Source organism: Lactuca saligna, chromosome 7 (assembly GCF_052625555.1).
Source record: "Lactuca saligna cultivar CGN05327 chromosome 7, ASM5262555v1, whole genome shotgun sequence".
In the NCBI taxonomy this organism is placed as follows: Eukaryota; Viridiplantae; Streptophyta; class Magnoliopsida; order Asterales; family Asteraceae; genus Lactuca; species Lactuca saligna.
The window spans coordinates 5,766,186-5,782,376 of NC_136423.1; positions in this window are offsets into that span (position 1 = coordinate 5,766,186).

The window sequence follows — 16,191 nt, forward strand, 5'->3', positions numbered from 1 at the left end:
AACAAATGGTTACTTTATACTGTTGTGAGTTCGTATAACCATACTTGATATGACTAGTGACCTCTACGACGTTCTTCAGGCGTCGTCGGCCGATATGATATTTGTCACCCCAGGCATGCCTGCCTAACCGTAGCTAGCGGTTCAGACGTGGGATTGTTAGTCCCGAATAGATCTATTCACAAATCGTTAGGCTAATCCATGGACGGTTCAAGTAAAAAAAATCTCCATACCTTACGGATACTCGTTTAGTGAAAAATGTCTTTTTTTTTTAACTTTGGAAAATATAAATAAACAATAATAACGACAATTAGAATATTTAATTGTTCATACTTCATTATTATAGCCAACAAAATTAAAAAGATGATTACAACATCCTGATGTGAGTTTTTTTGGAAACGACAAATGAATTAACGGAGCCTACACGTACTTTTAAACGTGTACCCCAGGTTCGAGCTCCGCAAAGCGGGCAAACCCAGCTCCTGACGCGATTTCCAGGGAAAATTCACCCACAATGAGCAATTAAAGAGGATTTATGGAGTCCCTCATGTGAGTTAAGAAACTAAAATAAAAATAATTTTCATTCTCATGTTCTTGTCAAAAAAAAAAATCTTTGATCTTCATCACTATCACTATCATATCTTCATAAACTAAGTATCAAAATCCATAAAAGCTTGGATGGTTTTTCATCTCTTATAACTTCAAACTTTGCAATATTTTTTTCTCTATTTAAATGTTTATCCATCAATAAATAAATAAGCAAAGATAAGCAGTATTTGTATGTTTAAGAAAATAAAATAAAATAAAATATAAAAAAGTTATAATATAGAGAACCATGCCTACTTTCTCGTCTGTAGCTAATATTATGCACAAATTAACATTTCCAATGTATCAAGATGAAGCTCATAATGATGAAGAGTGGTGTGTCTTCTGCCAACACTAAAGAGCGAGACACTAGTATATCCAAAAATCTCTAACAATTTGTTACATAGTATTATATTTAAGACCATTAGTCATGAAAGAGGATGAAGGAACTGTAGACGCTAGTATAGCCAAAACTGTTGGATTAGTGTCTAAGTCCATAACTATTTTGGTATGTACTTGACCCGATGGTGCATGGTCCTTTTGGGTTGCCTTCACCAAAGCAACTTGATAGAATGAATTATGGAGAGAAAGGATAAATATGATATATTAATATATTATGGGAATAATATATTAAAGGAAAAAAATCATATTCTTTAATTAATATTAGTCAAGAATTAATAAGAACTAAGTTTGTGACTAAAAGAGATTAATTAAACTTAAGGGACTGGAATTGTAATTATAAGATAATTGCAATTGGGCTATGGATTGCCTTATTATATAAGGTTGGACGAATTCTATGGGGGAAACCCATTAGAAATCGTCCAAGGCCTTAAATAAAGGAGTCCATGGATTTCTTAGGGCTTAAGCATCCAAATTAGGGTTTCCTTGTTAGATAACCCTAATAGCCTCACTATATATAGTACCCTTTAGCCCAAAAAACGTGGGGAAGTTGTTCTCTAGGGTTTTGGACAGTTTTGGGCAGCCTCCTTCTCTTCTCTTCTTCATCCTCTTGCTCTTGGTGTTTGTGAACCATTAGAGGAGTGACATTTGTGACTCTAAGCTTTCTAAAGTCATTACAAGGAGGATTTGAGATTGTTATTGCTACATAACAATCAAGGTAATATCTTAAACCAAATTATATGTTAATATCGATTTCCATATGTTAGAATTAGGGTTTATAGTCTTGGATAACTTGCATGTACAATGGAGAAACCTAGATCCAAGCATTAGGGTTTGTATGAGCACATAGGATGTTCTTATGATCAAAACCTATCAAAAACATCTCTAACAACTTGTTATAGACCATTAGTCATGAAAGAGGATGAAGGAACTGTAGACGCTAGTATAGCCAAAACATCTCTAATAACTTGTTATAGAGTATGATATTTAAGACCATTGGGCATGAAAGAGGATGAAGGAAACTTTTGCAGGATTATCCTAAGCCGAGTACACACGAATAAGATCTAATAGGAGTAAAACGTCACTTGTTTGCTATAAAACTACTATAATTAGATCCCTTTAAAATAAGTGATTCATAACCCACCATAAGTGCATATCTTATACATTTTAACAAATGAAGGTTCCTAAAAGTGATCAAGCATTTCATAAAAATGGGAAAGTTGCATAGACACGGGAACCAAGCAACCAAAAAATGGATCATAAAAGTGTATTGTGATAAGCAGTTAAAGGTATTCTAGAGGTGAGAAGAAAGAGTAGAAGAAACCGAAATGATTATGAATTGATTATAGAAACTTAAATGAAATACTATAATAAAATTCATTGAAAAGAATAAAAGGAAATCTCGTTGTTCTATTTTTTTTTTTAATCTTTTTGTACTATTTTTGTTGAATTTTCTAGAACTACACCTTCAATCGTTAGGTTCGGTTTAGTTTTTAACAAACTTTAGAACCAAGTGGAATAAATTTTCTGGAATTTCACCATTTATTTGACTTGCTAAAATAACCTAAACAATATTTTACAAGGCTAAACAAAAGATCAAACTAACAAATGTTGTCAATGTTCAAAACACATGATTGAAACACAAAAGAATGAACATCAAATAGACAAGACAAGTTTTTGTCTCATCATTGGAAGATCAGGTATACATCGTCAATGACTCACATGCAAGTGCATTGGTCATGAAAAAGGATTAAGGAAACTTATATAGGATTATCCTAAGCCGATTACACACAAATGAGATATAAAAGTGGTAAAACCATCATTTACTTGTTATAATCAGACCCTTTTAGAATAAATGATTCATAACACACCATATATATGTGTTGTATTAGATGTATAAGCCAGTAACTAAATTAGTATAATCTTGAATTATTAGAAAAGTCAATTTCGGTTGTTTTCAAACCTAGTAATTTAATAGAATGACATTTAAAGAGAGAAAGTGATTTATTAATTTATTACTATGTATAATATTAATAAATTAATTAGAAATCAAAATGGATTTATTAATATGTTATGGAAATAATATATTAATTAGAAATTGTATTATTTAACTAATAATTAATTAGAATTAAATTTGGGATTAATTGGATTAATTAAAAGTGTAGGGATTATTTGGTTATTTATTGAAACTTGAAGCGGGAAGACTCTAGAACCTCCTAGAAAGAGGTGGACGAAAATTAGCTAGGGTAAGCCTATACTTTTCATCCAAGGGTGCTTGGATAAGAAGATAAGGCAACTTGATTATTAAATTAATTAATCCAAGCCTTATCCCATAAAGCTTTGCTTTGGCACCAAGTTTCCTTCAACTATATAAAGACCTCCCTGACCTTCATATTTCAATCATCCCTTCTCAATAACCAAAGGTTGAAATTTTGAGCTCCCCTCTCCTCTCTCCTTAAGCTTCCTTGTTATTAGGGTTGGCTATGGACCATCAGAGATACAAGATTTATGATGCTAGCTTCCACGTAATTTCAAGAAAGGTTTTGATTTTATTATCTACTAGCATAATCAAAAGGTATATTTTCTATACCCTTTTATGATTTTCGAAAATCATGGGGTTCTTGATATTCAAATTGATTATTGCATTCAATAGTGAAAACTTAGATCCTTAGGGTGTATGCAAACTTAAGGTTTTAATTTTCTGCCTAAAATTATATTTTGTTATGTATAAAACCCATCAGTGATATTAGAGCATATATACTCAATTGAATTTCATAATTATTGAATAGTTCAAGATTAGGGGTTATGGAAATTAAACCCTGAGGGATCAAGATTTCGATTTGGGATAGGGTTCTTGAAACCCTAGCCTCTACCCCATTTTTCGAAATTCCTAGGGTTACCTTATTTGATAATTATTGGTTTTAAATTGTTTAAAATAAGATAATTAAATAAAATTAGATAAACCTTATCCCCTTGAATTTTCAAAAAATCTAGTTGGGAAGGTATTATGATTAAACTTAAATTAATTAATTAATTGTTAATAGTAAATAATTATTTAATCCTTATAAGATTTAAATTAATTTAGTTAATTTTTAATTTAAAATAAAGATTAAATCTTTTTCGTTTACTTTAAATTAAATTAATTTTTTAATTTTTAAAAATTAAGGTAAATCTTAATTTTGAAAATTTAATTTAAACATAATATTTTGAATAATTTTAAAATACACCTTATACTATATGTAAAATTAAATGTTTTATAATTACTATATATAAGAATAAGTCAGTCAAATCAATAGCAAGCCTCATTCACGAAACCATGATATAAAGAAGGTATAAGAAAACTATTGATAAAAATGGTCGTTGAATGGGTGTCCACTCTCATCCACCACTAATCTGTGTGGTGGAGGGTCGTTAGCCTAACAGGTTTGATTAGACATAATTTCATTGATAAGTATAATACTATAAAAGTAACAAAACCTTTTATAAAATCTCACTCATAGTTACTTTAGGAAAATGTGAAAAGTATGTTAATCCATAAAATTGCACATTATACTATACAGTAGTTAGCGGGGTGCGTGTGGTTAACCAACACATTAAAATGAAATGATAAATGACATCGAGAGTTTCAAGCACATTTGTATGGGTATTCACATCTTGTTTGTGATCCTCGGTATCCCAGTAACAAATAGAAGTGTAACATCTTGATTTCCATGATAGAAGAAGAATATAAGATCATCTTGGAGGAGTAGAACTCTTTGGATCCAGAATAGCAACATTATTCGGCATCATTTGGAGGTAAAAATCTTTGAACTTTACTAAGAGTTGATTAGATCTTGTTTAGCCATGAAATAGTGTTCTTATGGTCCTATAAGCTTGATATTATAGGTATGTATTACTGTAATACATATAATTTGTCCTTTCATATGTTTCGGAGTATTTAGAAGCATAAAAATTTGATCTTGATTGTTAGTTTCCTTCCATGCATGAGTTACCAAGTCTTAATGGGTTAAGTAGTTAGACTTTTTGTGTTTGGGCACTTATTAGCCATGCAATACCATAAAGTTGGAAACTTTATGGTTAAAGATGTTAGTTTAGGGCTAGATTTGGAATTTGCGCAAAAGAGCTTAAGGATTAAGCTCTTGATGGAAGAAAAAGGGAACAGCTGGAGAACGATATGCGTTCTCTTGGAATGCAATGCGTCCATTATGGACACTATGCATTGTCAAGTTGTGTTATCCCAATTGATTTTGACTTTTTGGCTTTGACCTGAGGGTATTTTGGGTATTTTGAGTTGTATTTGATATTGGTCACTATTTGATGAATATGTGATGGGTAGAGCTGATATTCGGAGCAGGGGCCTATCCATCTATTTGATCGGACTGAGAGGTGATTTTTCTTCACTGTTCTTGTGGGTCGAAGGCACTAATGTCGACCCATTAGATTATGTATCTTGGTATATAGGATGTTGGTATGCGGTAATGATCTCTAGATCTGTCTACTAGTCTGTTGATTGGTTATATGATTAGTTGTTGCTAGATATATGTCACTTGTTATATATATATATATATATATATATATATATATATATATATATATATATATATATATATATATATATATATATATATATATGTTGACATAGTATGTGGGGTTGAGACCGGACTGCTTTGTGTGACATCCCCAATTTCACGGTCCGAAAATAGCGATTTGTTTATGCTTTATTTAAAAATTAGAGTATCCTTTTGAAGAATAATATTGCGGAATTTGTTCCCAAAATATGATAAAAATATTATCAAAGCATTTCCGAAGAAATATATTTTAACTATATTAAAAAACGTTGGGATGTCATTGTAAATACATTACATAAGCATAAACACAAATAGTATAGGCCTTACAAACATCTAATATTCTAACGGCCTATAATTCATAGATCTCTCATCTGATCATCACACATGTGCTTTTATCTCACTACCTGTAATACAAGAAATTGAGTAGGTCAGGCTTGGGAGCCTGGTGAGCACAAAGGATTTTCAACCCACAAAATTAAATTATTTATTTCCATCCAATCATTCAACCTGATTACCTATTCCCATTATCCTTACTTTTTTCCCTAAAGCAATTAATTAAGGGACCTATCCTAAGGATTATCTTCAGGATAGACAACAATGCATAGGGGATTCCTCAGCAATATATGTCAGTAAGGCAACCATGAGGGGTATAGAGTACATCTGGTGAACATGTCGTTTAAAACAACTACACGTTGCGAGTCTGCCAACATTCCACTGGATTATCTAGAATAGTATGTGGTTGTCATCTATACTCCGCTAAATAATTGGATAAGCTTTAAAGTTAAGGGATCTCATCATTTATTTCATCATTCATCATTTATTTCACATTTATCTACCCATCTTTACCCAACATATTTATAGGTATAAAATGATGGTTATTATGCAAAACATATAAATCATATGTGTGCATGTGATATGGGCATATTTAGTTATAAAATTCATGCATTATCTCAATACTTTATGTTGATTTTATCTCATTTAATGAGCAAAAGGTGCTTAATTAGTTTAGAATTTCATGTTTCAGCAATAATGACATGCTCGGAAGGAAAAGGAAGCGGAACTAGCGATTGGAAGCTTGGATCTTGGATTTTGAAGAAAGAAGGACGTTGCTGGACAGCTTGACCCCTCGTCAGTGTTTTGGCGATATCTCATAAACCGTAACTCCGATTGACGAGATTCAAAATGTTCTGAAAACTAGACACAATTTAGGATGACTTTCGTGTTTTGAGAAAATGCTGATTCCAAACGTACTCGGCGAGTAGGGTCGATTACTCGCCGAGTTGGTCTGAAGTTTCGCGATTTTGGACGCGCTGACTTGCCGTACACGGGTTTTAAGTGATGGACTCGCCGAGTAGGTCAATGGACTCGCCGAGTAGCCCCTGTTTTGTGAAAATCTATATAAAGGGACTTTCAGATCGATACCCTAGGATAGGGATGAACCCTTGGAGGCCAATTGTCGACTAAAGGTGATGTTGGAGCGTGGGAAGCAAGGGAATCAACCCTACATTCAATTTTAAGGAGAATCAAGTCAAAATCAAGTTTACTCTTACCTAATCTCTTGTTTGAACTATGTTTTTACCAATTGATTTCGTTTTTGTGCTTGTTTCTGCTGTAATCATGAGCTAAAAACTCATAACTTCTGTTTGGGTAGACAATTTTGTGAACATGGATTAATTATTTGAGTAGGATTAATTTTAATTGGTGATTATGTTTTATTAAGCTTGTTAAAGAACCTTATGTGTTAACAATAACTATTCTTCTGTTAATAAATCAGTAATTAAGTTGTATGAACATCTCTTAGTTATTAATTTCATATGATTTATTGTGACCACATAGTTGTATGTCTAGGAATAACGAATGTGAAACTAGAATTAACTAGAAGATAGGTAAGTTAATGTGTGAGATTGTTTGATGAACATCAGCAAGAGGTTAATTGAAGGGCCAATTTAATTAACCATTACAAGTCTTATTTAACCCGAATCAATAACTAGGAAATTCGTTAATTTAGACAACTGGCCACTGCTTGAGTTAATTTGTTTCCTAAGGATTAGTAATAGCAAACGTGAAACTAATCATCTTAGTCGGTAGCCAATGAAGAATTAATCTGATACATCAAAATCATCCATGAGAACAAATGAGTTGAACCTAAACAGAAGTCCTCTTTATTATTGAATTTAGTTGATTTTTATTTGCTTAGCTCTTAGTTTCTTCGTTTAAGTTTTAGTTAATTGTTTAAGTTTCTAGTCTTGTAAAACTAGAGAAAACCCCCCTTTTTGTTATTTGTTTTATTTAGATAATATTAGCATTTATTTTAATTGTTTACCGTTCCCTGTGTTCGATACCCTACTTGCTTGAACTATATTACTAATCGATAGATACACTACCTTTCGTGTGTTTATTTTGTGTCTAAGTTAGTAGGATTAAAACTAGTTGGTTTTACACACATCAGCATGCAACCCTAAATATTTGATCTATATTTTTTATAATTAAACATACAACTTGAACAACAAAATGGAAAACCCTAACATACTAGCATAATTTTCGAAAACACAATTAGGGTTAGGTGAATCATACATTGATTGTTATATAGTAATAACAATACAAATCCTTATGTTGTTGAAGCCTTGAGAGCAAGCGTCACAAATGTCACGCCACTAATGGTTCACACCCGCCATTAGCAAAGGAATATGATTGAGGAGGATAAAGGATCAAATTTTTGGCTAGCTCTTTAAAGGATTGAGTTGGCCGACAATCATAGGGTTATCCCCTATTTATGGTACTGTCAGAGAACCCTAGATAAGCTCAAATCCAAGATCAACTTAAATCGTGTAATTATCCACTTTCCTGTTTATCCAACTAGGACAATTCTAGAATCCCTTAGGCTTCAATAAACCGTCCAACCCATATAGAGGGTTCTAGAATGCCTCTTGCACAACTATTGAACAATTACATTTCAATCCCTGCACTTTTAATTAATTCATTTAATTCCAAAATTAATTTCATTTAATTTCTAATTAAATATTAGTATTTCTAATTAATATATTAACAAATTATTTATTTCAATTTATTATCAAATAATAAATCAACCTCTTTCTCCAAAATCATCTATCCAATTGCTGGTTTTGAGGGCAACCCAAAAGGATTGTGCTACTGTCAATTTAAGTATATACCAATTATAGTTATGGGTTTAGACACCTAATCCAACAATCTCCCACTTGGATGAGTCTAATAATTATAATTACCAGTATAACTTCCAAATTGATCAACAAATTGTAGCTCTCAAAATCCATTGTCGAACTCTGACCCGGTCAGTTACGTTTCATAAGATAAGTGATCAAATATTCCTTCATTCTACAAGATATCGTATGGACATGAAACATGGATTATAATCAATCTCATTGTCCAAGTTTTGTTTCTTGATTTCTGATTGATGACGACTAAAATCATATTACCAATTGAACATATGAATTCAGTCCAAGCTTGGCCTAGCACTTTAGATGTCGACATCAAATTATGGAGGGGCCTACAAATATTGCTTTTTCCATTAGGGAAAAAGGAACGAATAAACTATGTCTTATATGCTTGCACTATTTACTCATCAAATCATACACAACAATACGTTTTATAAGATCAAGTTATTGATGTGTTTACATATTATCAATGCACAACTGAATCGTAAACAATGACTCATATATCTCCGTTTCAAGAATAAAAGATATTATCGTCTCAGAATTACTCGTGATAAAATCCATGAAGTAATTCTCTGAGCGTGGGTTTACCCAATACTCAAAATCCCCATTTTCCAAGGACTCATGAACATTACAGAAAAACCATTGCTACGTCTAATCTCCATAGACAATCTACAACTCAATTCATGATAATCTTTCTTCACTACCTACTTCCAAAAGTATAAGTGACTGTGAAATTTCGAATAATCAAATTATTATGGAAGTAAAACATGCAAAATGAAACACAATAATAACCTAATTAACTATGGTCTCAAAACTATTGAATATAAATAAAACTCTTATTATTTAATCACCATATTAATTAAAATTTATTCATTGTATAATGTTTCGAGTAATCAACTTAACTGTAACATCCCAGGATTTTGCAGGTATTTCCGAACCCCCCCCCCCTTTCTAGTATTACTTTGTCAATTATAGTCCTTAGGGTTGGAAGTGTAGAGCCTAGATAAGTTTAAGGGCCAAGGTTGTAACTTTGGGTCATGAGTAAGTATGTTGTGCGTACATAAGTATATGCTAAGAGTATTAAGGCCCTCCTTAATATGTTGGGCGTACATTTGTGTAAGTTGGGCGTACTAGTGACCGGATGAAACCCTAATATCTCGGGTTGGGGGCTATATAAACACCCTTATTGCTCATTTTCTCTCCTTATTCTCAACCTCCATCTTACAGAAACGTTCTAAAACCCTAGTTCTTGTGTGTGAGTGTGAGTTGGTGTGTAGTTTGAGCTCTTGAAGGTGAAGCCATTGCAACAAAGAGCTGGAGAAGGAATATTGGCTTGTAGATCTGAAGTTGTGTTGTGCCCTTGAAGCTTCAGAAGGTAAAAAGTTTCTAGCTTGGAAACTATTTTGAATAGATCTTGCATTGTTTAGCTTCTTGACACAAATCTTGTCCCAAAAACCTTAAAATGGTGCATGACACATTTTGGTCTTATTGAGTTGTCCTTCCAGGCCCTAGAAAGGGTCCTAAGTGATAAAAATGAGGTCCCGATAGTTGAATATGTCCCATGCATGGAATAAAAAGGTCTTAATGGATTAAGACCAAGTGTTAAGAGTTTTCTGGACGTCCAAAGTGGTAAAGTTCATAACTTTATGAGTCATGGGCACCTTAGGACACTGGATCTGAAGTTTGGGCTTAAGTGCTTAAGCCGTTAAGCACTTAATAAGATTTTGGAAAAACATCGTGTACACCCAGCGTAAATCCTGTACGCCCAGCATACTGGGTCAACCACCCCGATGCTGGTCAACATCTGGCCGGGTACGCCCCGCGTACCAGAGGATTACGCCCCGCGTACGTCCTCTGTTGGGCCTTTGACTAACGGGCTTCAAATTTTGGGCTGTTTATGACCTAAATGGGATTAGACTTTTGCTGGACTTTGTAAATTACATATTTTGGGCCTGATGGAGATAGTGGATCACATATTAAGCCTAATTATGAGGTTGGGCCCAATTTAGTAAATTCGGCCAATAATGGGCTTTAAATATGTACTTTCAAGTGAAGGACTTGGTATTGGGCCTTGTCCCAAGAAAGAGAATGGACCTAATGAGTGGTGTGGTCGCTTAGCCAAGAAGATTATTTTGGGTATTAACTTAGTATTTATTTGTAATAGTTCGGGATTCCCGGTAAGACAACAGTCAGAGATTTACAGTATTTCAGCACTACTTGCAAGGTGAGTTATCATCACTATACTCAATGGTCTAAGGCACCAAGGCCGACCCTTTTGATTGTTATCTGAATATGTTATGTTAGTATGATCTGTTAGATCGGTATCCTAGTGGGTAGGATGGTATTATGTGATATGTGGTATGATCTGTTAGAGCAATATCCTGGTAGATAGAATAGTTTTATGTGCTATATAGTATGATCCTTTAGATCAATTGTTGTCTATAGACTGATGTGTGAATTATTGTTATATGTTATATGTGCACATGTTCATTTGGCATTTTAGGCTTATCTGCTCTGTGCAAAAGCTAATAGACCTGGGCATTCCAACGTGTTGGTTGTGGGCCGTAGGTATTCCATCCTGAGGATGATTGGACCCATAGTAGGTTGGAATTCCAACCGGATGGTTGAGGGCCTGGGGTATTCCAACCCGATGGTTGATTGGACCCATAGTATGTTGTTTATGTTGATGTGTGCATTGTTGTGGGTATGGGTATTTTGGGGGAACTCACTAAGCTTTTGGGCTTACAGTTTCAGTTTATTGTTTCAGGTGCATTAGGGGATCACGGCAAGGCGAAGGCGTGATCGTACAGCTCCTCATGTTTGTTTATGTTTCTGGGAAAACTCTGATATATATTAAATTTTGAAAACAAGTTTGTAATGATTTAATGGTTTTGGAAATGTTTTTAAAAGTTCATTGGCATGATTTTATGGGTGTTACATTAACACTTGAATTAAACATCATTCATGCCATGTTATAAACATGCATACTATGTTTCTCTATGGTTCTTCTTTTCTGAACAGATTGACTGGACACTATTCCAACGATGCTTATTTTACAATACCAAATTCTTGTCACTGCTAGAATGCATTAGAGTTCAACCTTACATGCAATGATCTTCTGTAATGTCGAGGCTTCAAAGTCACAGAGACTTTGCCAACGATATTACAAAATGTTACATTAAAACTTTGTTACTAAAAACAATTCCATTGTAATGAAGTCTCAAATTCAAGATTAACTCCTTGAACACCTTCCTTGCATTAAATTTCCTAACTCACATGTAGATCTCAATAACCAACTCTCACTATGGAAACATTTCCATATTCCCATATGACCGTTAATTTTGAATAAGAATCACCTCCACCCAAAATTATCTCAATATGGTCTGTTCAAATTAATACTATACGTACAGTTGTCCACAAGCAATAAATCTTTAGTAAACCTCAAATTGTTCTTGACAGTTGTTTAACAACTTTAGTCACACCAAGTTGTAGTCCTTTTTCCATCTCAATACCCAAGTCATTTTGAAAAAATCATGACAAGTGAATATTACAACACATGTAATGGATCCTATATCTGAAGTGTATGAGACTCGATTCATTATGTCTTACATAAGGACCGAATATCTGTTCAGTCTCTTGCTATAATATTTCCATATATTAAATTTCCTATGTTGAACCATTTCAACATGATATTCATATATTTCAAAGACTAAGTTCCAATAAAACCTTCAATCTAAACTTTTAGATTTGAAAGAAGTATAAGCGCCCTCTCCCTTAAGCCTTACTAGAGAGAAGCAATTCCCAAACGTTTCAACTTGTAAATCTGTAAACTTGTATCATACAAATAGTATTGGCAACTTGCAACATTTAGCATAAAAATTATGCTCTCACGGGTATAACAATTATGCTCCCACTATCTTTGACATGTACCCAAAAATCAATTGGACTTCTAGAAACAATACTCTTTGACTTTCTTACTAAAGTTCAGATTTCTGATACGTGATGCTTCAATAAGTCTTCAACTAGACTTATCAAGCTTATATACCTTTCATTAGATAATATATGTGTGTGTTTAAACCTTTTCAGAACTTATAACCATATGTCATGAACGTTCAAATGGTTTCTTGCCATTTCTCACAATTCGAACTATAAAAAGGGATGTTGTAATCATATTGAGAATTTGAGAATGCCATTAACACAACCACTAACCACAATGATATTTATTAAATCTTTAAAATCTATTAGCAAAATATTTCCTCGTAATCATTTCATGAATTAGAGTGAAAACTTTGCCACCTAGATTTTATGGTGTATGTGTTTCCATCCATGTAAATCTATCATTTTCAACCGACAATCATAAGACAAGGTTTATGATAAAACCAAATCCAAATTTATTTTTCATGGACTGAACTTTGCTTGTTCTTAATTTTTTGCCTTCTGGTAGAACAAGGGCCTACCAGTGCTTCCATGTTGTTAAGCAGCTCACCCATATTGATCAACGTACTATCACTGACAAATGTGCTCCACCTTTTGCAGTCAAATGAGAACCATAGAACTCATAAGTTTTTCCAACTCAAATGGAAGGTGCACATAAACAAGAATATGTCAACTTAACACGATAGGTTATCAACCTCAGGTCGTGTACTAGTGATAACTAAAAGCTTTATTCTTGATTGACTCCTGAAACTCTTAAAGATCAATAAGAGTCCCACTAACTTTTTGACATATAAGTTTCTCTTTCAAGGAACATTCCTCGACATGCTAAAATAAATATCCAAAAGTTAGTGTGAATCCCCGGCAAGAAAACACTTCATAGAATAGTCTAAGTTTATCCTTTGTTTCTACCAAAACATCACAACTTCCAATTCCAAATGTGCTAGAGTAAGATAATATTATCACTCCAAATCTCAAGAGGTGTTACAAACCTACTTAGTATGAAATATTTTTCAAGATACGATCTATAGTTACTAGAGTATGACTCTAAAACTTGATTGGAGACGAACTATAACCCCTCTCTCGATCGAACCATTTAAAATATATATGATTCCTTTTCTTAGTCAAACAATTGCATTAAGATGTTCTTTGAGGATAATTTGTGATATAGTTCCAGAAGATTAAGATGATCACAAAACACAATACTAAAGTATTATCATTTCCTTTAAGATTGGAATTTTTTTTATCTTTCTGTCTAATAGATTCTTCTTATTTGTTCTGCTATTCTTTCAAACTTTTCAAAGTATCAGAATCATGCTTAATCTTATAAACACAACCGTATTTATTGAAGCATTAGTAAATAATGACGAATAAAGTTATCATCCTTTGTGGTGCGTCTTAATAGTCCATATCAATATGTACTTTGACTCACATGAACAATGATCAATGAATTAGTCATAATCTTTCAATGACCAATATTCTTATGCATCACACAATTCGAATTGCATGACTCCAATTTTCTATCCAGTTGATACTTGCGTGATGAGAATTCTTTATCACTTATTTAATTATGTCATTTACACATATCAAACAACAAGAATCAAATCCACAATTAATATTGCCAATAACAGAAACGTAACCAACACTTTCGTAAATGCCATTGTAAGGAAATATAAAGTAAACGAACTAGATAAATCAAAATTTCACTTTTATTAATAATAAACGAAAAATTTGGAACTTGTCCTTATAATGCATAAAATGAAAACTATGTTTCTAGACATTTCCTAAGCAATCTATTAAATTATCATAACTCCTAAGTAGTGGCTGATGGGTTTTAAGCACTATAACATCCATATGGTGCACATACAGCCCTAATACTTTGGATATAGGTTTTATCAAGTTATACTGTAACATCCTTGAATTTGTCATTTTAGTCCCTGGGGATGGAAGGGTTAAGCCATGGAAAGCCTAAGGGCTAAGTTGTAATTTTGGGACTAGGAGGAGTACGATGCGCGTACATAAGCGTACACAGAGCATACTAGGTGCACCCTAGTACGCTGGGCGTACACTTGTGTATGTTGGGCGTACTCATATAAGGAGGAAACCCTTATAACTCGGGTTGGGGGCTATATAAACATCCTTATGGCTCATTTTATCTCATCATTTTCAGCCTCATCTTCCAAAAACATCCCAACCCTAGTTCTTGTGAGTGAGAGTGAATTGGTGGGGCTTTTGGACTCTTGAAGGTGAAGCCATCACAGCAAAGAGTTGAAGTAGGAGATTTGCTTGTAGATTTGAAGTTGTGTTGCACTCTAGAAGCTCCATAAGGTAAAAAGCTTCAAACTTTATGCTTGTAAGATATAGATCTAGCCATTCTAGCTTTATGGAAGCATTCTTGTCACAAAAAGTCCCAAAATGGTGCATGACATGATTTGGATGAGATGAGTTATCCTTTCAGGCTCTTGAAGGGGCTATGAGTGTTAAAAATGAGGCCCCAGTGACTTAAGGTGTCCTATGCATGTATTAGGAAGGTCTTAATGGATTAAGACCTTAGATTAAGAGCTTTATGAACGTACCAAGTGATAAAGTTCGAGACTTTATGGGTTCTAGGCACCTTTGGTCTCTGGATCTGAAATATGGGCTTAAGTGCTTAAGCTATTAAGCACTTAGGAGAGTTTTAGTGCAGACGCGCGTACGCCCCGTGTAGGTAGAAGTACGCCCCGCGTACCGAGTCAATGGTCCCGTTTTCCAGTCAACATGAATTGGAGTACACCCAGCGTACGTCCTCTGTTGGACTTTTGATTTTTGGGCTTTGAGTTTTGGGCTGTTTAAGAACTAGTTGGACTTAGGCCTTTGTTGGACTTTATGGATGTAGTGTTTTTGGCCGAGTCTTGTCATTGGATCTTGGAGTTAGGTACAATTAGGAAGTTGGGCCCAATTTGGTAAATTGGGCCAATGATGGGCCTTTTCACATATGGACTTGAGGATCATGGATTTGGTATTGGGCCTTGGCCCAAATTAGAGGAAAGGCAAATTGGGCTACTGTTATAAGGAATTCTTGGTCAAAATTTCTATTCCCGTTTATTGACTTCTTATTCACTATTTGGGATAGTTCGGGATTGTCGGTGAGATGGCGGTTCGGGAATCTGATTCTTCAGTTCAAATCGACATTTCAAGGTGAGTTATCCTCACTTTATCAACAGGGTCTAAGGCACCAACGTCGGCCCTTTCTCGGATTGTATACTTGTATTGGCTTGATATGCTTATTGATCTGTTAGATTGGCATCCTGGTAATTAGGACGGTATTATGTTAGTGACCTGGTTTAGGTCGGTATCCTGGCATATAGGATGATACTATGTTAGTGACATGTTAGGTCGGTATCCTGGATAGGATGTTGCTATGCTATATGATCTGTTAGATCGGTTTGTTATACATGGATTGCTCTGTGATTATTTGTTTATGTGTACATGGTTGTTTGATTAGGGTTGGGTTGAGGCGGGTCTTGCTTTGTGCTGTA